At 37.4% G+C, this 25,889-nt stretch overlaps 2 long non-coding RNA genes across 3 annotated transcripts; both read left to right on the top strand.

Annotated features, from left to right (window-relative positions):
* Positions 1 to 243: 243 nt before the first annotated feature.
* On the top strand, positions 244 to 7,437 carry LOC150037462 (uncharacterized). The gene is made up of 2 exons (XR_016528304.1): positions 244 to 1,086; positions 7,073 to 7,437. It is a non-coding gene; the product is annotated as an uncharacterized LOC150037462 (long non-coding RNA).
* A 9,383-nt stretch (positions 7,438 to 16,820) lies between these two features.
* LOC150037461 (uncharacterized) lies at positions 16,821 to 18,523 on the top strand. 2 transcript variants are annotated; one of them, XR_016528731.1, is made up of 2 exons: positions 16,821 to 17,012; positions 18,212 to 18,523. It is a non-coding gene; the product is annotated as an uncharacterized LOC150037461 (long non-coding RNA). The 2 variants fall into 2 exon arrangements; XR_016528730.1 differs by having other exon boundaries at positions 16,821 to 17,373.
* Positions 18,524 to 25,889: the final 7,366 nt, after the last annotated feature.

The following is a 25,889-nucleotide window of genomic DNA, read 5'->3' as shown; positions in this document are numbered from 1 at the left end:
TCCTGCAGAATCGTAGGTTTACATATTTTGGAGTCTTGGTTATGATAAACTACATACCATGGTCTAAATGTTACTACAAGAAATACCTCATTTTAGCTTCGGATTATAGCACTTCACAAAATAGGCTATAAAAGAGAGAGGGAAAAAGAAAAAGAAAAAAGAAAAAAAGAAAAAAAGAAGCGAAAAGTTCAAATATTTTGGTGTGCGCGCTCAACATTTTGTGCTTTCCCCTTCTTCCCCCCATTTCTTCCCTTTCGCTAATCTCCAAGGTATTCTTCCTCCCTTTCTTCCCTAGCCCTCATCTCCCACGTCACTACCTTCCAAGAACTTCCTGCCAAGCTTTCTTTCTGTTCTAAAAAATTTCTTCTAGTTTTGTCCTCTAAAAAAAATTTCTTGCGCAACCCCTCGATCCAAAAGAAAATCGTCACTCTCTTACAACAATCCCTCAAAGGCAGAAAGATCTTCCTCTCAATCCCTCATCTCACATCGACTCTCTCTCTAATTTTATGGTGTCGGAGATTTGCAACATCGTCACTGTGTCGAAAATTTGTTTCATCATCACTGGCATCCATTGGGTTCATTTGCCGGCATAGTCAAGTCCTACAACCTTTCTCTCTCACTGTGTCCAGGGTGAAATCAAACTGTTCAAAATTTCACTGCTCGAGTAGCTTGATTCGAATCACATCTCATGATGGTGGGATTTGGGAAGAGTCATCCATCAGTGGCATGTCTACAAAAACAAAAAAAACTTATTTCTCTATCTGACGAAAAATTGGAGAAACCAAATAGAGCATGTAAGCTTCTTTCCTTTGTTTCCCCTCTATTCTTTCACTTTGTGTATTCCTAGAGAAGTTTGTTCATGAACATGAAACATTGTGGAGACAACCCCCACATAGGATTAACTTCCACAGAAGAAACTTTCGAACCACTAATGTCATTCTAAGTATTTAGCTTTTCGACTCATTTCCCAATTCTTCTCATCTTCTTCTACATCTACCTATGAACCAAAGCAGAAGAAAAAACACAAAAGAAACGTAGTGATAAATCAAGGTTGTACCTTGAAGTAATCGTTTCATGAAACATGAGGTAATTTCTCTCAACAATTAATCTCTACGTCTTCCTTTTTTTTTTTTCCAACTTCTTCTTAAACATATTACATACATTCGTAATTTTTTCTGTTTAATATTTTTCTTTGTAATTTGTTTTATGTTTTTTGAGTTATTGGTTCACCTACTCTTTGAGCTTATTAGATCTTGTCCATTTATCTCTAGGTGTTTGTCTGTTTATTTATTTGTTTGTTTGTTTTAATTTTTAGATCAATATTATTTGTACCCTACAAAAGCTAATTCTAATCCTAAAAGCACCGCATCAATTCAAATTCTCTCATCTTTTCAATCTCGTAAATCCCCTGGCATTTGTTAAAGCTTTTAAACTTTTAGATGGAATAAAAGAGGATTGATGTAGTAGCAATTTTGGTGTTTAGTAATTTTCCTATATATTGTTTGTTTTCACTTGAAGAAGTAGTTTGTATTAAGTTTTTCTTGATACTAAGACTTTTGCAAAGATTTGATAATGTTGAAAGTAGGGTTTTAACCTAGGGGTATTTTCGTAATTGTCTTCAGCCCTAGGGTTCTCTACTGTCTACTTATTCACCCTGTTCTCTTGGATTCAGTGTATCAGTTTTAATAAATAAGAAAAAGATTTGTATCGTGGTTTTTCTCCCTGCTTTAGGGTTTCCACGTAAACTGTGTGTTGGTCTCTCTTTTCGTCTTGTCTCTTTTATATTTCATCATGCAGCAGCCCTCGAGGGAACTGACGGAGCTCCAATTGTGGACATGAAAGCTCTCATCCAAGTGACTATGAAAGAATATCTCCAAGCCGCTCTACCACAGCTAATCCCAGCCATCGCCATCCAGCCGTCATCGACAGACGAAAGATTCCAGACCAAAGCCTTCTTCGACGTTCAGAGATGTCTGATCCAGCCGCTGCAGGGAGTAATGACCTCGTTCCAGAACGAGGGCTCGTTCGACGGTCAAAGACGCGTGATCCAGCCGCCGTAGGGAAAAACGACGTCGTTCCAGACCAAGGGTTCGCTCGACAGACGCGCGATCGTGCTGAGCCACGCCGATAGGATGTCGCTGAACCCTTCATCCGCGTCGATAATGCCTCACGACCCGATCGCTCCAGCCTCTGCTCAGTCACAGCCGACCCGAGCGTCGATCTGAGATATTTAGCCTCTGTTCGTGACTTCTTCCGTCGGCGGCTCGATTCCAGCATACACAATTGGTTCTTCCCACATTCAGCCGTCAGTCGAAGCTTCGATTCCAGCCGAGCCAAATCATGGTGATTCGGCCCAATGCCCTGATGATGTCCGGCGACGGTTGGTATATCTTCAAATGCTGATTTTAGATTTGGAAACGACTCTTGGCACAAATCCTTAACCTATCACCACAGAGAATCCGGTAAATTTGTTCTCTATTTTGCCCAATGCAACTTACTTATCTGGCTCTATGGGAAATTCTGCAGGATTTCTGGTAGGAGAAAAATAAATGGCTAAAATTATTTCTCTTGGTCCCAATCGATCAGAATGGCCCTAGAGGGACGACACAAATTTGGGTATTTGACAGAAAAAATTCTGAAACCTATTTCGGGCGATCCTCAAGAAAGAATCTGGAAGGGGAGGATTCTCTATTACGCTCTGTCCTTATCAACAGTATGGAGCCACAGATTGTTCGATCTTTACTGTATGCAGCAACTGCTAGAGATATCTGGGAGGCAGCGCAGGACCTGTACTCAAAGCAACAGAATGCATCTCGGTTGTACACACTACACAAGCAGGTCTATGAGTGCAAACAAGGGACCAGGGATGTCACATCCTACTTTAATAAATTGTCAGTGTATTAGCAAGAGATGGATCTTTGTCGGGAGATTGTCTGAAACTATACACAAGATGGGGCTCAATACTTGAAACTTTGAAGAGGCTGACTGGGTGTATGTTTTCCTGGCGGGATTGAACCCCAAATTTGATAGTGTTCGGAGTCGCATATTGGGTCAACGACCTACACCATCCTTCAGAGAAGTTTGTTTAGAGGTACGACTGGAAGAGGATCAATCGCATGCTATGAACAATCTTTTTGTTGATGCATCAGCCTTTGTTACAAAGGCATCTAGTGTCGATAGTGATAAAAAGCCCACTCTTGTTTATGGGCATTGTAAGAAGTCATGGCATACAAAGGACCGGTGCTGGAAATTGCATGGGCGACAGTCACATGACAAATCAAACTCTGGGTGTGCCCTCGTAAGTGACACGATTAATGAGAATACACAGCATCAGCCCTTTGCCGACAATAAGAAAAATTTGAGTGTGGTCGGGGTGAGTGTGATTGCACAATCAGGTACATTGTGATTTTCTTACTTACTGATAAGTCTGAGGTGTCTTCCATCTTTCAACAATTTTATACAACTGTTGAAACCCAGTTCCTTGCAAAGATTGGGATTTTGAGAAGTGATAATGGGCGAGAATTCTTCAATACCTTTTTCCGAGACTTTCTTGTATCTAAGGGGATTGTCCACCAGAGCTCGTGTGCTTATACTCCCTAACAGAATGGAGTAGTCGAGCGTAAAAATCGTCATCTGGTGGAAGTCGCCTAGTCCTTAATGTTGTTTGCCACTCTTCCGTCCTGTGGGGGGATGCCATTCTTACTGTCTCCTACCTCATTAATCGTATGCCCTCTTGTGTCCTTGACTTTCATAATCCCTTAGACTTATTCAAAGAATCTTATCCGAATACTCGCTTGATTTCTGATGTTCCTCTCCAGGTCTTCGGCTGCATCGTGTTTGTCCACTCTCATGGCCCAAATCGCACAAAATTCACTCTATGTGATAAATGTATCTTTGTTGGGTACCCTCTCCACCAACGTGGGTATAAATGCTATCATCCGTCTTCCAGAAAGTATTTTGTCTCCATGGACATTACCTTCCTTGAGGATCAGCAATACTTTCCCGTTAGTTCCCTTCAAGAGGAGAGCTTGAGTGAAGAGACTAACTGGTCTTCCTATGCTATTCTTTTAGAATCCACCCCGATTCCGTCTCTCAGTCTTGAAAATGCCTGTCTGGTCCTTTGTACCAACCAGATTCCATGGATAACCTACTATAGGAAGAATCTTAGAAAGGAAGGAGTGTCACCTATTGAACAGCCGGCTTCGATCCATGAATCAGACCCTGCATCAGGTCCAGGTACGTATATTCCTGAAACTAATGATGTTGATATATGTATGGAGACTGACAAATGCAGAGAGGATAAGGATGAAGGAGGTGGCAATACCAAAAATGTGGCAGATAAAGAGACAACTAAGAACGAGTAGAGAAAATATACTAGCAATTGGAGAGGAAATGGAAGGTATTACTGGAATTCTTGATATATAGATGACCAATCATGCTGAGATACCTGGAAAGTTGGGAAATCATGATGCCTCTCTTAATCTTCCTATAGCACTGAGGAAAGGTACTCGTTCATGCACGAGATATTCTATGCATAACTACATGACATATAGTAATCCATCTCCATAATTTAAAGCTCTCACTACCAGCTTAGACACTATCATGATCCCAAGCAGTATTCGTGAAGCAATGGAGAGTCCTGAATGGAAAATGGCTGTTATGGAATAAATGAGGGCTCTTGAGAAAAATGGAACTTGGAAACAAGTGTCTTTACCTAAAGGGCACAAGCCAGTTGGATGCAAATGGGTGTTCACCGTAAAGTACAAATCGGACGAGACGATTGATTGGTATAAGGCCAGATTGGTTGCTAAAGGCTTCACTCAGACCTTCGTAGTTAATTACTCTGAAACATTCTCTCCCGTGGCCAAACTCAATACTATTCGGGTATTGTTATGAACAAAGATTGGCACTTCACCAGTTGGATGTTAAGAATGCATTCCTGAACGGAGAACTTGAAGAGGAAGTCTATATGAGCCCCCTTCTTAGGTTCGAGAGTTAGTTTAAGCACAAGGTATGCAGACTGAGGAAGTCGTTATATGGGTTGAAACAATCACCAAGGGCTTAGTTTGACAGGTTCATTATATCTGTTAAAGCATAAACAATGGCACTCAGATCATACACTGTTTACAAAAAGGTCAGGCTCCAAGAAGATTGCAGTCCTCATAGTGTATGTTGATGATATTGTTCTGTCTGGTGATGATGAGGGTGAAATTATGAGGCTTAAAACAAAAATGGCAGAAGAGTTTGAGATTAAAGACCTCGGTAAGTTGAGATACTTCCTTGGAATGGAAGTGGCCCGATCAAGAGAAGGTATTTCAATGTCGCAGCGGAAATATACACAGGACTTACTCAAAGATACAGGCATGACTGGGTGTAAACCAGTTGACACACCCGTGGAGTATAATGCAAAACTTGGTGTTACAAACAACAAAATTCCTGTTAAGAAGGAAAGGTATCAGAGGTTGGCTGGGAAGTTGATCTACCTGTCCCATAAAAGACCTTATATTTCATATGCAGTAAGCGTGGTAAGCCAATTTATGCAAGCTCCCTATGAGGAGCATATGACTGCGGTTGAATGTATTCTTCGGTACTTAAAGGGGACTCCTGGTAAGGGCCTGATGTTCAGAAAGTCCGAAAAAGGGGCTATCGAAGCATATACCGATTATGGTTGGGCAGACTCTGTTATTGATAGAAAGTCAACCTCTGGATACTGCATTTTTGTCTGGGGTAAACTTGTCACCTGCCGAAGTAAGAAATAGGGAGTTGTTGCCAGAAGTAGCTGAGGTTGAATACAGGGCAATGAGCTTAGGAATCTGTGAAGAAATCTGGCTGAAGAAAGTATTGTCTGATCTTCATCAAGATAGTGAGCTTCCAATAAAATTGTTTTGTGATAATAAAGTAGCAATAAGCATAGCAAATAATCCAATCCAACATGACAGAACCAAACATGTAGAGATTAACAAACACTTCATCAAAGATAGACTAGATAATGGATGCATTTGCATCCCCTATATTCCCTCAAACCAATAGGTGGCAGATGTTCTCACCAAGGGGTTATTTAGGCCAAACTTTGATTACTGTATCAGCAAGTTGGGTCTTATTGATATTTATGCCCCAACTTGAGGGGGAGTGTAGAAAGTAGGATTTTAACCTAGGGGTATTTTTGTAATTGTCTTCAACCCTAGGGTTCTCTACTATCTATTTATTCGCCATGTTCCCCTGTATTCAGTGTATCAATTTTAATAAATAAGAAAAAGATCTATATCGTGGTTTTTCTCCCTGCTCTAGGGTTTCCACGTAGACTGTGTGTTGGTCTCTCTTTTCATCTTATCTCTTTTATATTTCATTAGATAATCATTTTTTTTAAAGGTTGTCAAGTATTTGAGTTTAGTTGTATGGATTAAATAAAAGGATTGGCTAAAACTTAATAGAAGAAGCAATCTTTACGTCTCATTGTTGTTTGTTTAATCCATATGTGCCTAGCTTGAACAACCACATGAATGATACAAAGAAGGAAATTAATAGAGAATCCACTTCATATATGGCAGTGCATTAAATATAAAAATAGAGGATCTCGAGAAGTTAGATTTCTCAATGGTAAGATGAATATTGGATTGTGATAATTTCCATATCTGCTAGAGGAGCGTATTGGTGTGTTGAGGCTGCTGTTGACTGAGAGTCGAGAAAAGGTGATTGGGGGCTGATTAATCTGAAGATTTTGTTGACTGATTTATGAAATTCTATAGTTGATTTGTCTGGAGTCGTTAACCCATTGATCTTACTAATATGGTGTAATGTTTTGGACTTGTTTTCATCTTAACTTTTTGGTCTTGTTTTTCATTTTTTAGAGTTTTGTTTGCTTTACTCCACTTCTTCTGTAAAATGGTGGCATATACCTTTATTATAAATTTTGTTTGTCTTTAAGTTTTTAGCATTAAACTTATGAGTTAAAATTGAATCAACTACATGTGCGTCTTCTATGAGCTAGTATTTTTTGCACACTTTCTTTGAGCTTTCCTTTCATCATCTGAAGACCTATGACCTTTTTACATTTGTATTAAATGAAATGTAGGGAGGAGCTTGAGCTAAAGGAGCTTTGTTCTTCTTATGGGTTGCTTTTTATTTCTGAGATGTTGATTTCTTATTCTACTTTTTGCTACTTTTGTAATTTTGGTTATGCCTCGATATAGATTTTTATGTTTTCTTTAAAAATTTTTTTTTTTTTTGAATTGTCAAGTGAAGTTTACAGATGAGGAGCTTTATAGGCTTATTGACTACAAGAACCACATTTGTAGTATATTTATTATTGCTCATGTTGATCATGGTAAGATGTTTATCTTTAAATTGTATTCGTCTATGAGTTGGCTTCTTTGATGATCATGTTGTCATATTTTATGAGTTGCATTTTGTTTCTAAATTAAAGTTGGTTATCTAAAATGTTTTGTCTTTATATTTGAGGGTTTGGAGTTTCTAGCACGCCATTTGAATGTTGCCCACAACCCGAAGGACTCTAAATTGTATTACCGGCCATAATGTGATTTTGAAGATAGTCTCTTAGTCTAAATTATGTGATTTTCATGTACGTGTATTGTTGTTGAAGTAGTATTTTTGTGACAAACAAGTAATTAAAGCCTGTGATTAAGAAGGTAATAGTTGAGTTTGATGGTGGTAAGGACGGTGAGAAACAAAGCATTGTTTTCTCCCTTATTTCTTTTGATTTTCGTCCATCTATGTGAAACCCAAATCTCAATTTTCCTACTTAAGCCAGTAATTAAGGACATGAACTAAGTATAAGTTAAATCTTATGTTGAAGAGAAGGAAAATTCTAAGTGTTTGAATAGATTTTCTTTGAGTAGCTTTGAGTTGAGCCTTAACTAATCAAATTTGGCTAAGTATGAAGTCAAAAAGAAACCATGTGTTTGGTGTTAGGAAGCAGTAACACATAAGACTCTAATGAGGCTAAATTTGTAAAAGTTATAAGAGATTAGGGACAACCATGCGTTGAGCTTGTAAGGTACGGATGCATGTTGGCAGAAGGTTTGGTGTTAGGAAGATTAACACATAAGGCTCTAATGAGGCTAAGTTTGTAGAGGTTATAAGAGATTAGGGACAACCATGCATTGAGCTTGTAAGGTATGAGCTATGCGATGAGAGCAAGATCTACACAATTAGCTATGCGATAGGCCAAGCCATGATGGGCGCATAGTGAAATGTCTATGCATTGATGGGGCTTGTGGCACACAAGGCTTGTGAGGTTAGATGCGTTGGTCTTGTGCAAGAGGCTATGGGCGATGCAAAGCAACAAGGGCATGCTAGCGTTAGACATAAGGTATGCGTTAGCAAGAGGCTATGTGATGGTAAGACAAACCATGAGGTGTTGAGTTGAGACCTAGCTTGACCCAAGTGTTGGTATGCGATGGTGATGTACTATGCGCTAAGGTTGAGTTATGCGCCAAGGACATCCGAGGGCATGTGGGTGCATAGGAAAAGGCTAGAGTAAGTAATATGCATTGGAAGATTTTGACGGTCATAGTCCTAGTTGAATGCATGTGTCAAGGGTGAGCCATGCGAGGAGAAGGGTATGTGGCCAAGCAATGACTTGCGATGCCTTGAGGTTAGAGTGGCATAAGTGATGCATTGATGAGAGAGCTATGGGCTAATGGATTCATCTGGACAAGTGGCTAAATTACCAAAAAGAGGTTGAGCTTGAGTTAGTAGGAAGTGGACGAATAGAGTTTAATGCAAAGAAGACTTATGCATAAGGAAGACAACTCAAACTTCATGCAAGTAGGAAGTGGCATGGAAGTAGATGAGTGACATGGAAGTAGGTGGTGGGAAAGCAACGATGGGGACACTCCAAAAGTTTCTAAGTAGGAGATGTCATGCTTTGGAGGCCTTACAAGATGATGAGGATCGGTTCCTAAAGCCTATAACTACCACCACAAGACTTCTCTTCAATTCATAACACAAATCCTCTTCAAAGGACATTAGGAAGAGTGTTAGAGGGCAGATTCGGAGGAGGCTATATGTTGATCATGAAGCGCATGTGTCGGTAGCAAGACCATGCGTTGATCAAATAGTTCCAAGAGGAGGATATGCTGTCGGACAGTGAGGTCCTGAAGTGGCATCAAATTGGGATGAGAAGTTCTCCCAGACTACTCGTGCGTTTTGAGTGATTCTAAAGCTGCCTGAAAGCTCTGAGAGTCTAGTTGTCAAGGTAGAACTATCAAAGAAGAAGCTCAAAGGAACCATGCTGGAGAGTGAAGAAAAACAGAAAAGTTGAGCTCTCGGGTAAGCTTGAGCCAGTCTTAATGATTTAAGGATGCCAGCCCAACCACGAGGAGTTCTAAGCTGAGATTTTAAGGTAAGTAAGTTAAGACATTTCTAAACCTATTTGTATAAGAAAGTGTCTCAAAATAAGGCTTATAATGATGAGTAATCTAAGCTTGAAATTGAATCTGGAATTTAGGGTTCAAAAGGGAGCACGAGGAAACTAAGGAACTTCTAGAGAGAAAGGTTCCTACCCAACCAAGGTCAGTGGTTATTCTACTGTTTGTATGATTGATTTCTATGTATATATGTGATAATATATATATAGGTTATATTGAATTATTGGCATGATCAGGAAATGTGTTTTGTTTGAACTTGATTGTTGTTGTGTTGTTATCATAATGCGTGTGTAACTGCATTTGGAAACTGGATTTGTACTCGGGATTCTGTTAGAATGCTTTGTAGACTGGGATTGTCAGGGTATCTGGTTGGGATTATCAACGTACCCAAGCATGTCTAGCAGGAATTGTCAACATGTGCACATTCGTCGGGTTATAAGGTGCTGAGATTGTGTCCACGTTAGTCATTGTGGGTTATTCATGGAGAATACCCGAGGAAAATACATGATCATGTCAGGGATATCCAACTAACAGGCTGGGAGGTTACATTCTATTATGTGATACTTGTTTGATTCTGGAATTTTTTTCCCAAAAGTGAATTTCTGAAATCAAACCTATTTTCATATAGCTATTTAGCTCACGTTTTCCATATTTTGTTTCCTTCTCCCCCCCCCCCCCCCCCAGGTCGCAGAGATTGAGGAGTTCTAAGATGCTGATAAGGTCAAGGTCTGCCACATCCACAGCCACACTTTCAGATTTAGAGTTGTTGATGTAAACTTTATAGTTAAGCCTAAAAGTTGTATAAACGTTGTACTGTTTGTAATAAAATGAGTTTAGTCAAAAAGTTATTTTTTTATATCCTTGGCTTAGAGGTTATTGAGTGCAAAAGGCTCAAATGGGCAATAGGTATCATAAAAGAGTGGTATCTGTCGTCTTCACGCCTCCTTTCAAGTTCAAGAGGCGAGCTCGGGAGGGGGTGTGACAATCTAGACTTGAATCCCCATTTCTTTGTTTAGTTAGACCTTTATTTATGTCAATGTCATCCAACATTTTTTTTACTTCTTTTTCTCCTTGTTCCATATCAAAGTAACGTAGGATATAATTGAATGAATGCCTAAATACTCAATATCAAATTGAACTAATTACTCGTGAATTTGAAGTATAACTAGTGTCTCAAAAATATTATGTGTATTAGTCATGCTTATAAAGTGTGCAAACCATTTTAACTAGATTGTTAAATATTGGTTGAATTATGTTTAGCTTTGTTAGTCTTATGATTACCATTTTATTCTCCTATTTGTACTTGGGTACTTTGGAATGATATGTGAACTTATGAATAATATTCAACATTACTTGTCATATTTGGAGATTGTCCATTATGGTCAATAGATTTTCTTTATTTCCTTAATTCACTATTATTGATGTTCACATAATCATATATTGATATATAATTTATATATTTATGTAGATGAATGAAATGATGCATTGCCAAAGCAAAATAGAACCAGATGACAGCTCGACTATGTGATAATATAATCTTGAACACCTAATGAATTGTGTATTTTGAGAGTTAACTTATGTTGGTAATTACAGTTAATGCTTTATCTAGCTTGTATCGTTGGGACAACAATTTTATTCTAGTAAATTATGAATACTTTATTTTGTAATGTTAATAGATTATGAATGAAAGTTATTAGGTATTTAATGTGCTATGAAGTATTTCTTATGTGTGGATTTCAATTAAAGATGAGTACGTGGAGTAAAATTTAACAAAACCTAATTAATTTACAAATTAGTATTGAGCAAAAAGTTATATCTTGTAACCATGAGAGAAAGCTCGAGAAACATTTATATAGCAAAAAAGTAAATGCTATTAAAAGGTTTTTACAATAATAATAGTAATTATTAAAGATTAAATAACATTTTTTTTGAAGAGGTATTGTAATTAAAGTGTGGGGTGGGGTAATCGAACCTCAAACTACGAGGTTGATAGTATGAACATTATGCCAGTTGAGCTATGCTCTTGTTAGCAAGATTAAATAACATTGTCATAACATACAATTATAACTATAAATGCTATATTATAGCATTGAAAAAAGGCTATTATAGGTTAAAGATAGCATAATTATTTTAGTTATATAAACATATTATCTTTAATAAAAAAAATTCTATCAAATGCTTTAATAGCAACATATATAAGTCTATTTTTATACTCTATTATAGCATTCATTATAGCTCTAAAAAACGCTATAAAAAGTCACAGATTTTTAATAACATGGGCTATCAAGACCTTCAAAAAAAGCTATAAAAGGCCTATTATAGCTTTTTTGGTTTGCTATCTTATATGTTACATCTTGTAGTATGTACTATTGAGATTGGTATCCTAATTCTCCCGGTGGTTTCGTAGTTTGTAAAAAGTACACACATTGTTATTAATAAAATAAGTGTTATTTTATTTGCATTTACTCAAATTCAATAAACTAAGATCCATGGTTATTTCATGTAACTTAAGCATGTATGTGAGACATACAGGTGGATCATGCCTTAAGTAATAACCTAAATGGTCTGTAGTATAAGGATAAAAGAGGGATACCTTATCCTAGTGACACTACGGATACGACCCGCTTTATAGATGCTACAAGTGATGTAAAGTGCTACAAATGGTCTGATCTTGACCATTCATATGGAGAATGCGAGCAAGGGTATCCTATACAAAGAGTTTGTATAAGACCGGACCACGAGATGATTAGTCTCTTTATATAACGATGTTGCTAATTGAGACTTAAATTTCATTAAAATGACCATAGGTGACATGACCTTAATCTTGAGTGAGTTAGGAACTCCTGCATATGAGGATGGTCTTTTATTAGTATGGGTGAGAATGGCCAGATTGCCAACTCAACAAGCCTACCTTTTTGGGGATTTGTCTAATTGGGGAGCTGAGAACTCAACTACACAAGACGAAATTCACTCCTTCCCCAAAGCAGCGGTAAGTAGATTAATTGCTCCCTTAAAGGTTGATTCTGGGTCTTGAACATAGTGGCCACACCCTCTCTTTGGAAGAGAGGACTCAGTCATAGTAGGACTATGACTTATTGTTTATTAGAGGAATCAGTAGTACTTAAGGAGTTAGATGTAACTATAGGGGCAAAATGGTAAATTTGCCCAACTGTACTTACAAGTGATTTTTGAAGAGTTATTGCATTGTTGATTGGTCATATAGACACCGAAATTATCTGTAGTGCGAAGAGTGCATTTGTCAGTCTTTAGTGTAGTGAACAACAGTTAACAGATGATGGATCTCGTGACTTAAGAGTTTAGTCAGTTATTCACGTACTGTTGGAGTTTCAAGTTATAGGTCCATGAGGTCCCCTTAGTAGCTCAATGGGTTCAAGTTTAGAATCATATTTTAGGTTGATTTGAAGTGTTCAAATTAACAAGAGTAAATTCAATTATATGTGATATAATTGATTTGATGTATTAGATACATTATTTGGAGGAATTAATATAAATATGATTTATATTAAATACCATAAAATAGAAAAACAACTATGGTTTATATGTTTCATATGATGAAATATTAAAACTATAGGTTATAAATATAATATGATAAGTTGGTTATCATATTTATTTATAATCTATTAATTATATGATAATTAATTCTTTTTCTCTAATAATCGTTTTGAGTGGGAGGTTATTGGAAGTTTTATGGTAACCGTGAGATAAAAGAAAAATTATTTTCCAAAATTAGTCAGATGATTTATTCGAAAAATCTTATGGAAAAGGCTATCAAGTAAAAAGCGTTTTTACTAAGTGATAGGGTTAAGAGTCTACACGATCGAGCTACGAGTTGACTATACGAAGTTAATGGCATTGCTACACAATTAAGTAACAAAGTCTATACGATAGGCTTCATCTTCTAAACGATCGAGTACATCTTCTATACGATAGACAATCTTCATATCTCCCACTTACTTGATCGTCTACTCGATCGTATACCTCCTACCTTCCTCAATCAAAGATCATACAAAGCCCACAACTCCTGGATTCTCACACTGAAAATACCAAGGTAACCCTTGTGGTGGTGTTCCTGATAGTTCGTGGATCAAGTTGGACTCGATTGGGATCAAGGCTCATTTAGACATTCGTGGAGGCTGTGTTTTGTTCGTTGCGTTCAGGTGCTGCTTTGGACACATTGGAAATCGGTCAAGGGATACTTGAAGAATAGTTCTTCAAAGGTACGCATACTCTATCACTTGTATCCTCTTGTAACATGCTGTAATTTCTTATTATGCATAACCTATTCGTTTCCGTTTAAGATTGTAATTATTTGTGTTCATTCTAAATGGGATTTGGATAGATTCACTTTCGCTGCTCATGAAGATCTCTGTTTAGATTTCCTTCATTTGGTATCAAAGCTAGATATTCTAATATTCCAAATTCAATTGTTGTTTTGAACTTCATTTACAGTCATGGTGGGTTTTAAGTTTGTTCTTCAATGTGTTTAAGAGTTAAATGTGTTTGCAGATGTGTTGATGGATGTTTACGAGATGATTACCTCTATTTAAAACTTTCTTTAAGTTTACAAAGTGTTAATTTTTAAGGGCCCCTATATTTTTTGGCATAATTAACAAGCAATCGAGTCTGTATTCAAAATGTTTGAAGTTTTTTGAGTTATTCGTAATGAAGTTTCGAAGCATGGAGATGTTTTTCTCATCGAGGAAGAAGACCAAAGGTTGGTCACATCGTGTAGCCCAAGCTAAACAATCATTAAGATTTGACTAAACGATCGTGTAGAAAAGTTTTACCCAATCGTGTAGTATTTACTAAACGATCATATAGCTGATGCTAAACAATTGAGTAAAGATTTTACTCTATCGTGTAGCGTCGGCTGCTCGATCGCATGGACACTTGAGGTAAACAATTGCATAGAGTTTTTGACACTCGTCGTTTAGAAGGTGCGCGCACTAAACGATCATGTAGTTCAGCATGCTTCATCGCATCACAAACTATACGATCACCCCATATATGATACCTTACGCTTGCTCAGTGATCGTTTAGACGATTATGTTTCACCGCATCATTGTCGTCTACTTAATCATTTAAGGCATGCGTTACACGATGTGCGCTTCACGATCGTGTGACCTTTATGCTTTCTCGCATAGTCAAAGGTACCCGATCATTGCTAAACGATTGCTTATGCTCATGCAGCATTGGTAGACGATCATAAGGAGCTGTAATGAATGAACAATGCATGGAGCATGACACTTAGACTTATTTATAAGGGTTATGAATGCCTTATATGTGTTGCTTTGCATTGTGGTTGGCTTTAGTTGTTCTGTTTATAAGAGTTCTAATGGAAATTAGAACTAAAATCAATAAGAAAGAGTTGTAATGCAGTGTTAGCAGAAGATAACCAGGGAGGTTTGATTACACAGTATCAGGTAAGGCCTAACCTAATTGACAAGATTATTGAGGCACAGAAGAATGATGTGGTTTTGAATCAGTTAGGAGAAATATTGAAACAAGGTCATCAGACAGACTATGATGTGAGAAGCGATGGAGTTGTAGTAAGGTATAACCGTGTTTGTATACCTAATAAGTCATACTTAAAGCATAAAATTCTAGAGGAAGCCCATAGCTTAACCTATGTGATGCACCCACGGAGCACTAAAATGTGACAGACTTTGAAATAGATCTATTGGTGGCCTAGAATGAAACACAAAATAGCTGAATATGTATCGAAGTGTATGATTTGCAAACAGGTTAAACCTATCCAATAGAAAACAACTGGACTCCTAAACCCACTTCTAGTGTCAAAATGGAAATCAGAGCATGTTACCATGGACTTTTTGTTTGGACTTCCTCGAACTCAGAATGGTCATGATCTGGGTGATAATTGATAGGTTGACTAAAACAACAGAATTTCTACCAGTTAATGACATTTTTTCTTTGTATAAGTTGGCCAGGATGTAAGTAGTAGAGGTTGTTAGTCGCTATGGAGGACTAGTATCGATTATCTCTAATCAAGATTCGAGATTCACGTCTAAATTTTGGCTAAGCTTGCAACAGGTTCTAGATACTAAACTTATATACTTTCATTCTCAAACAGATGGGCAATCAGAACGAACTATTCAAACATTAGAGGACATGCTTCGAGCCTGCATGCTATAAGTTTAAGGGTAAGTGGGATTCTCATATTGTACTAATAGAGTTCATATATAATAATAGTTAACATTCTAGCATTGAAATGGCTCCATATGAGGCTTTGTATGGGAGGAACTGTAGAACCCCAGTATGTGGGGATGAAGTTGGTGAAAGGAAATTGCTTAGTCCAGAATTAGTGCAGATCATTACAAATACCGTTAAGGTCATCAAGGAGAAACTTAAGATGGCTCAAGATTGTTAGAAGAGTTCTATTGATAAGTGTTGTCAAGATATGGAATTTAAGGTGGGAGATAGAGTTTTCCTGAAACTTTCTCCTTGCAAAAGAATGTTACATATTGGTCGAAAAGGAAAGATGAATTCGAGATACATAGAAGCCTATTAAATCCTGGAACGCATAGAACCATTAGCCTACCGTTTGGAATTGCCACTGGAGCTTTACAAGATACGCGATGCATTCCATGTGTCAATGTTACGTAAATATGTTCTATATCCATCGCATGTTCTAGAAACACAAATAGTACAGCTTAAGGGAAATCATACATGTATAGATCTGAGACAACAAGGAACAGGTGTTGAGGAATAAGAAAATTCCATTAGTTAAAGTTTTGTGGAGAAACCATGCATTGGAAAAAGCAACTTGGGAAAATAAACAACAAATGACAGCCAAATACCCTAAGTTATTCTTTGGATGACTTCTGCTGAATTTCGAGGATGAAATTTTGAGGATGAAATTTTGATAAAGAAGGTACTTATTTGTAAGCCCTTATTCTTTTTCCTCTTGTTTAAGCTTAAGATCAACTTAAAATAAGCAACTTGGATTAAGAGCCCTAAAGTATGCATAATTGGATTTAATGTTGAAGTTGGAAGTTGGAGTTTAATTTTCAAGTGTAAAATTTTATTCTTATTATTTATTAATAAAAATAGCCCATTTGTTGGATGTGGAGTAGTTAAATAAGGAAGAGGAAAATTAGGCTAAATGTTAGGTGGGAAGAAATAAATATTTGAGAAAAAGGGAAGGAGGACCAAGGGTGTAGGTTGGATTTTATTTAATTAAATTGGAGAAAATTAAGTGAAGTAATAAAGAAATTAATTAATATTTTATCATATTACATTCATGTGAAGGAAATTAGAAGAAACAAGGGAAGGCCACCTATTTAGACTTGTGAAGAAGCTGGTTGGTCGAATATCATTTGAGGAAGAAAAAGGCAGAATTCGGCTAAATTGATAAGTCAAAAAGAGAAGGTCGGTTCTTCCATTTTACTCGTGCAAAATTAAATTTTCTTAAGCTAATTGAAGAGGAATGAGTGAAGAAAAAACCCTAGGGCTGCCATGAAGATTTGTGGCCGAAAAAGTGAAGAAATCTGAGGTGGTTGGAAAATCGGGCAAATCAGAGAGTTTTGATTTGAATGGCTATTTAGGGCATTCTTAGTGGGATTTAAGGCTCATAATTTAAAGGTTAGTAAGTTTTAAGGTCTCTCTTGAGTTCTATTAAAGTTATTTGAAGTGATGATGGCTGGAATTGATAAAAACAAATTCTGAAAGATTGCTGGAAAAATAGTGCAGCCTGCTTGTCGCCCAGCCCTGCAGCTGCCTAATGTAATTTTTGGGCTATCTTGGGTATTTTAAAGAGAATGTGCTTAAAGTGCAAAATATGAAGGTTTAGGGCTTAAGTTGAGTGTAATTGGTTTTATGGAATCACTAAGGGTTGTTTAGGGTTATTTAGACCTCTTTTAAGTGTCTAGTAACCCTAGGATCTTGTTTCAAGTCAGATTGAGATCGGGAAGGCCTATAAGTCGAGGAATTCATGCCCTGGACTGTGAGTGGTTTTATTTTGAGTATTTTGATATGAAAAGTATATAAGTATGATGGTATGCTATATTTTGTGAAATGTGTTGGCAAGATTAGTTTTAATTGACCATGATTTCATAAATGCTTTACATAGTGATTTCTAAATCCTCATCGACGTTATATGAACTGGATTTATTAACATGTAGTTTGAAACCTGATTTTACTTTACTATGATTTATATAGTTATGTGAGTAAACCTATTGATGATGGAATAAATGATGTTGAATAATTTGTGAAAATTTGTTTTAAACTACTGGATCTTGTACCCAAGAAATGTTTTTCCCATGTTATGTGAACGTATTTCAGTAGTGTCACCCAGGTGATCATAGGGCTATTGAGGTTGTATAAGGCCAGAGTATACTAGGAAGCCCAGGGGAACTTGGGCCTGTAGTGTGTATTTATAATTAACCTTGAGGCAGCTCTGTGTGCACAAATCACAATGTTCTAGTTTACCACCTCAGGGGATATTCGATGTATGGTATGTCTAGCATAGCCATATGTCTTAGTCCATATTAACCTACCATCATAACCGATTATTTGGGTATAGAGTTGGTATGGTTTTTTATAAATAGCTCATGGATGCTTTATATTGTGCTTTTTATGAAATATGATCATGCCAATCTTTGATTAGCACTGTTTGAGATGTTACTGAATCTTACATACTTTATTCATGATTTACTGAATGTTTTTTTTTTTAATGAATTTCACTGATGTTTCTAAAATGAAAAAGCCTATTTTTATATTAAATTTCCACTCGCTGGGCTTTAGCTCATGTTATCAATGTTTTATGTTCTCCCTCTCCCCAGGTAGCGATCAAGTTCCAGGAATAAACTGAGTTGTCAACTACCACACGACGATAGTTTCCCACTACATTGTAGGTTTACATATTTTTAGAGTCCTTGTTTTGGTAGACTGCATACCATGAATTAAATGTACATGAGTTTTGGGAACATAGGACATGAAGTAGGGGTTTGGTTGTGTAGTTGTGAAAATGTTTCTGATGAACATAAACTTTGTTGATAGTCTGTATGTGTATATGCACTTTTGGATAATGTGTTCAAATTGATTTTTGGTAAAATAGGAAATGGAGAAAGTTATGAAGTGTGTTTATGAATGTCATGTAATCAATATGTTGAATGAGAATTAAATATGATGAATGACATGGAGAAACTATTTAGGTTTAAATACAGGTTGAGTTGGAGAGTTGGATGTTAAATGTCACCAAGGGAGGTGTTGTTTAGCATCTTCACATCTCTTTCTAGGTTAAGAGTGTAATCTAGAAGGGAGTATGATGGAAGCAAACCATCTTCTATTCAGGAACATCAATTTTCTTTTGAGTACTCACCATCATGAAGATATAATATTCAAAACAGAGTACATGGGTAGTTTGAAAGACGTGGGGAAAAAGATGAACACCAACATTGAGAGAAGTTAGCGCCTCAATTAATAAATTCCACCTACTTAATTTCAAATTTAAATTAAACTCATCATTAGATTGATCGTGGGTCACCAGAAATCTTTCAATATTGAACTTGTTACTCAAGGCCCAAACATGCCAATAACGACACAAAATAATTAATTATTGTAAATTAATTTTACAAAGGTCTAAACCTGCTCTATAGGACTCAAATTGGGCTGCATCTAGGGCTTTTGTAAAAATATCTACTAGTTGATCTTTAGTCCGTTCAAACAAAATTTGCTTATTTTTAACAAGATCACGAATGAAGTGATTTCGAATATCAATATATTTAGTTCAAATATGTTGAACTAGATTCTTTGAAATATTGATCGCATTAAGATTATCACAATAAAGAGTCATTGCATCCTGTGGCACATCATATTATTTTAGATTTTCTTGATCCACATCAATTGAGTGCAACTATTGCTTGCTGCAATGTATTCAGATTTTGCAGTAGATAAAGAAACGCAGTTTTATTTCTTGTTAAACCATGATATTGAAGGGATAGAATCCCAAGCGGAAGCATTAGGATCGTCTTGCATTCGATTTTTTCATTTTTAAAGAAACAAAATAGCAAGCTAAACAGAACATAAATACGATAAACAACATACGTTATGTATTACAACATGCTTCAAGAAGGGAGAAACAAAGGAGAAGAACCGTTCTTAACTTTGTAGACTCCCGAGCTCCCCAAAATTCCTCTTGATCTTCACACGAATGTATCCTCAATGATCACTGAGGCTACCACAAGAACAACCTTGATATTCTCAAGGATTCCAATAGTTGGATGAGTGGTCTCCAACCCTTGAAAGAGGAAAAGGTAGAGAGATTGTAGAGAGGAATTGTAGAGAGGAAATCTTTTTGTGGAGGCTAGGGTAACTTTTTCAAAAAACAAATCTTGCCCTAAATGGGATAAAAAGATGATTATATAAGGGGAAGGATTTACCCCTTCTCCAAGTAATTCTCTTTTTACCCTTGATACCATTTAATTAAATAACCCAATATTTAATTAATTGGCATATTAATTAAATAACCACATATTAAATCTAATTTAATATGTATACACTACTACAAAATCTACATTACTTGACACTTGTAGTTTTTAATTACTTGACATTTCTGTGGAAAAACGTCAAGTAATATGATTTTGGTCAAAAAAAAGTCTAGTAAAAGAGTTAAAAAAGCAGAGATTGACGGAATATTTAAGATATTTTCACGTGAACCTTTACTTGACACGATTTTCGTGTCAAGTAATATAAGGTCTTACTTGACACGTGAAAAGAAGCTCTTACTTGACAGTTTTTTCGTGTCAAGTAAAAGGGTTAAAAAAGCAGAGATTGATGAAATATTTAAGATATTTTCACGCGAACCTTTACTTGACACGATTTTCGTGTCAAGTAATATAAGGTCTTACTTGACACGTGAAAAGAAGCTCTTACTTGACAGTTTTTTCGTGTCAAGTAAAAGGGTTAAAAAAGCAGAGATTGATGAAATATTTAAGATATTTTCACGCGAACCTTTACTTGACACGATTTTCGTGTCAAGTAATATAAGGTCTTACTTGACACGTGAAAAGAAGCTCTTACTTGACAGTTTTTTCGTGTCAAGTAAAAGGGTTAAAAAAGCAGAGATTGACGGAATATTTCACTCCTCAAGTATCACTGATTCCTCTAATAAGAATACAACATAGTCCAACTATGTGTGAACACCTCTCGGGCCAAGAGAAGGTGTGTGGCGTCACATCATTCAAGCCCTGGAATCAGCCCTTAAGGGAGCTATCTATCTAATTATCCCTGCCTCGAGGAAGGAGTGAATTCCATCTTGTGTAGCTGAGTTTCAGCTCCCAAATCAGACAAATCCTTAAAATGGTAGGTTTGAATCGACGACCTGGCCACTCGCAGCCATACAAATCAAAGGATTGCCCTCAATGGTAGGAGTTCCCAACTCACTCAGGATTGAGATCATGTTACCTATGGTCATTCTAGTGAAGTGAAGTCTTTGTCATGAACAGTGTTATATAACAAGATGTTAACACTTCGTGGTTAGGTCTTATACAAACTCTTTGTATAGGACGCCCCCGCTCGCATGTCCCCAACACGAATGATCGGGATCAAACCATCTGTGACAAGTCACAACACTTGTGACCATTCCACAAAGCGGGTCACATCCGTAGCATTACCAGGATAAGGTTTCTCTCTTATATCCATATATTACAGACCATTTTGGTTATCACTCAAGACATGGTCCACTTGTATGTCACCATATACATGCTTGAGTTACATACAGATAACTAGGGATTTTAAGTTTATTAGTATGTGGTAAAGAAAATAAACCATGCAACTAAGCAAAAAAAGGATGTGAATTAAAATATCATATATTATACAACACAAGCGTTCGTACAAACTGTTTACAAACTACAAAACACGAGACTTTAAGGCCTCAATCCCAACACTTTGTACTAAGGAGATTACTAGATTTGGAAAAAGATTGATACAAAGCAAGAACTCCAACGACAAAAGCAATATCAGGTCTACTGAAAGTGAGATATGGCAAACTTCTAATGATACTTCTGTATAGGCTTTCATCGACATTATTTCCATCTGCATCTTTGGACAACATAGAATGTGGGAACTAGATTGCATTTAACTTTTTCCTTTTTAAGCCCATATTTTTTCACAATGTTTCTAGCATATTTACTCTGAGAGATAAATGTCTTCATTAAGTGGTTTGATCTGAAATCCAAGAAAGTAGGTCAATTCACCTACCATACTCCTTACAAACTCTTTCTTCATTTGTTCTACAAATAGGTCAACCATGTTCTAAGGCATCCCACCAAAAATAATATCATCAACATAGATCTAACTAATAACAAAATTCTTGTCAGATTTTTTTACAAATAGAGTTGTATGAACTTCTCCTCTACTATAGCTACTCTCAGTAAGAAACCGAGTCAAATGTTCATACCAAGCTCTAGATGCCTGTTTAAGACCATATAGAACCTTTTTTAGTTTGTACATATACTTAGGGTGAAGGGGATCAATAAACCCTTTTGGCTGCTTAACATATACTTCTTCATTCAAATACCAATTTAAGAAGACACTCTTCACATCCATCTGAAGCAATTTGAATTTCAATAAGTGAGATACTCAAAAGAAGTCTAATAGCTTCAAACCTTGTAGTAGGGACAAATGGTTCATCAAAATCTACTCCTTTAATGTGAGTAACCTCTGAGCAACTAACCGAGCTTTAGTCCATGTGACATTTCCATTCTCATCAGATTTGTTTTTGAAAATCCACTTTGTCCCTATAACATTAGCATTTTTTGAACGAGGAACAAGAGTTCACACATATCATTCTTCACAAATTGACTAAGTTCTTCTTGCATGGCATTCACCCAACACTCATCACCAAACGCTTCCTTGACATTATTTGGTTCAATAAGGGAGGTAAAACAGACGTTACTTATCATTTCAAGATAGTTAACTTTATATTTTCTCTTGGTGGAGATCCATTCTTCTAAACTTTCGATTATATTAGTGGCAGGATTTTTACAAACCCTACTTGAGGGTTTTTTCTTACCAACTTCATGTTCTTCAGTGACATCTTTGCTAATCTCATTTTGGCTTTTAGAGCATTAGTTAGAAAACTTGTCCGGTACATTTAAACTAACAACAGGTAACATGTTATTTTCTTCTTCCTCAAGGATAGTAGCTGAACCATAAAAAACATCATTAATCACAACATTTATAGATTCCATAACACATCGTGTGCATTTATTGAACACACGATAGGCCCTACTATTTGTAGAGTAACCTAGAAATATGCCTTCATCGGATTTGGAATCCCATTTTCTCCTGGTGTCCCTGTCCATCAAGATGTAACACTCGCTGCAAATATGGGAATATTTGGCATTAGGTTTCCTCTCCCTTCATATTTGATAATTCGTGCAAGAGGATCCTGGACACAGAACAACACAATTGTGTATGTGACATACGGTATTCATTTCTTTAGTCCAGAAGTGAAAAGACAGATTTTTAGCATGAAGCATGGCTTAAGCCATCTCTTGGAGAGTACAATTTTTCCATCCTACACCCTGTTTTGCTGAGGAGTAATCGGGGCTGAGAACTCATGATGAATACCAACAGACATGCAAAACTCATTGAACTGAGAATTTTCAAATTCTCGACTGTGATCAATTCTAATTCGAATAACATTCAAATTCTTTTTTTGAACTTGATCATATAGTGCTTAAAAACAATAAAAGTTCCAATTTTTTCATGTAGAAAGCGCACCCAAGTATATGTCGTGAAATCATCAATACAAGCAAGTACATACCTTTTTCCACCAAGGCTTTCAGTTTGCATAAGACCCATAAGGTCCAAATGAAGTAATTCAAGAATGTGATTTGAGCTAGTATGAGATACCTATTTATGAGGCACATGAATCTATTTACGTGCTTTACAATCACCATAAATAGTTCCATTAGCAGCTTGCAATGGAAGGAGGCTAGTTATAGGGCCTTTCGACACAGCCTTTTGAATAGTCTTCATGCTCATATGGCCCAAACGTTTATGCCATAGACTTGTCTCTTCTTGACGAGATAGGTGGAAAACCTGAGAAGAGTCATTAAGAGACCATAAATAACAGTTATCATAAGAACGAGTACCTATCATGACAATGCATATGTCTTTGGTATAAAGTTGACATTCAGCCCTTGATCACACAATTGGTTGATATGATAAGATTAGCCGTGAGATCTTCAACTAACATCACATCATTGAGGGAGAGAAGACCAGGAAAGTTAAGTTTGCTCTTTCCAACAAATTTACAAGTAGGTCTATCTCCAAAGGTAACACGTCTTGAGTTTACTGATTTTAGATATGAAATATAACTCTTTTCACAGTCATATGCCTCGAACTACCACTATCGAAAAACCAATCCCCTTTAGCAGAGGACCTGGAATAAGTTAGAACAACATCACCTTTGATTCTCTACACTTGTTTCATATGAGGATTACTTTGGAACATATTTCTTGTAGGAGGAGAAGTTTCAAGCACATTTAGAAGTCTATATGGAGTTCCATACAACTGGAAACAGAAAGGTCATTTTGACCCCTTTTTTCCACAGTGATGACATATCTACTTTTGCTTGAATTGTTGATTGTTTCTTCTGCTTAAATTGCTAGTGGAAGCTTTTGGCAAGCCATATGACTCAGGATGCTAAGTGTCACAATCGCTCTTTCGAAAGCTTCTCTTAGCGATTGTGCGGCACTTTTTCCCGCTCACGAACAAGTCAGCCAACTCAAATACGGACTGCTGATGGCACACCGAGTGCCTCTCGCAACCTCCACCCCCGTTTTAGAGAAAACGATTTTAGAAAACGGGTTTGGAGAAAAGGTTTTCGTAAGAAGTTTTTATGAGTGTGAATAAAGAAAGAAAGATTGTAGTAGACTAGAAAGCAATAAGCAACAACAACAGCTTTATAGAGTACTACTCCGGGTATAAGGAAGTGATGGTTAGTCTTATCCCCATATAGTGCATTCTGAACAAAAAGCCAACTGGCGCCCTTGCATATGCAAAAGGGCGAGTGGTCACTTACAATGAAAATGTAAAGAAAGCAAGCTAACTAAGCTAATACAAAACAAGATATGAAAGTATGCTAGAAGGGGGTTGGATCGGGCATGCAGCCATGGGCAACAGGCCCTGGACAAGCATGACCGTGACATTCTCCCCCACTTAATTGGTTAACGTCCCCGTCAACTGACCTTGTTCAAAATCTGCGATGGCTGGAGCTGCATTCTTCAAATCTTTGGCCCGCTCCCAATTGATCTCTTCGTCTAGGAGATCCTTCTATTTCACTAAGAACTCTGTCATTTCTCGTCTGGGTCTTCCAATACGGCGCGTACGTTTATCCAGGATTTGTGCAACTTCTTTCTCAGCAGAACTCTTCATCATGACCGGTGGGCACCTTAGCATGTTTCGTTGTTCATCCTCGGGATCGGGATGATAGGGCTTCAAGATACTCACATGGATGACAGGGTGAATCTTCATCCTTGAGGGTAACTGAACCTTATATGAGGTTCACCCGACCTTTTCGATTATCTCCACTGGACCTTCATATTTCCTTACTAGCCGTTGGTCTCTTTGGCCTCAGAAACGAAACTGTTCCGGTCGTAGCTTGATCAGGACCTTGTCCCCGGCTTGAAACTCGAGGGCCCTCCGCTTCTTATCAGCCCACTTCTTCATTCTTCTTGATGCTCTTTCTAGGTAGACGCGAGCTATCTAAAAGGTTTTGCTCCACTCTTTAGTGAAGTTATGTGCCTGAGGACTTTTGCCTGCATAAGGGTGGTCCACCAAGTGTGGCATGAGTGGCTGTCTACCGCACACCACTTCGAAGGGCGTTTTTCCGGTCGCGAAACTCTGTTGGCTATTGAAGCTAAACTGAGCCACATCTAACCACTGGACCCGGTTCTTCTGCCTAACGTCGATAAAGTGACGCAGATATTCCTCGAGCATACTGTTGAAGCGTTCCGTCTGGCCGTCAGTTTGAGGATGATAGCTAGAGGAGATATTCAGTGTTGACCCCAATATTTTGAACAATTCTGTCCAGAATGTCCCAGTGAATCTTCCGTCCCGATCGCTAACAATGCTCGTGGGGACACCCCATAATTTCACGATGTGTTTGAAGAACAGCTGGGCAGTCATCACGGCTGTGCACATTTTCGGCGTTGGGACGAAAGTGGCATATTTTGAGAACCGGTCAATGATAACAAGAATCGATTCGAACTCTCCCACCTTGAGCAAATGGGTGATGAAGTCGAGAGACACGCTCTCCCATGGTCTAGAGGGCACAGGTAGGGGTTCCAGCAGACCCGCTAATTTCGCCCTTTCGACCTTATCTTGTTGGCAGACAAGGCAAGTCTTGGTAAATTGCATGACATCGTCCCGAAGGCTTGGCAAATAGTAGCCTTGTTTCAGAAGGGCATAAGTCCTCTGCCAACCATTATGTCCTGCCCACAGTGTGTC

This window comes from Benincasa hispida, chromosome 3, assembly GCF_027475165.1.
Source record: "Benincasa hispida cultivar pf3 chromosome 3, pf3_genome.v1.1, whole genome shotgun sequence".
In the NCBI taxonomy this organism is placed as follows: Eukaryota; Viridiplantae; Streptophyta; class Magnoliopsida; order Cucurbitales; family Cucurbitaceae; genus Benincasa; species Benincasa hispida.
This window is presented reverse-complemented; position numbering and strand designations above follow the sequence as displayed.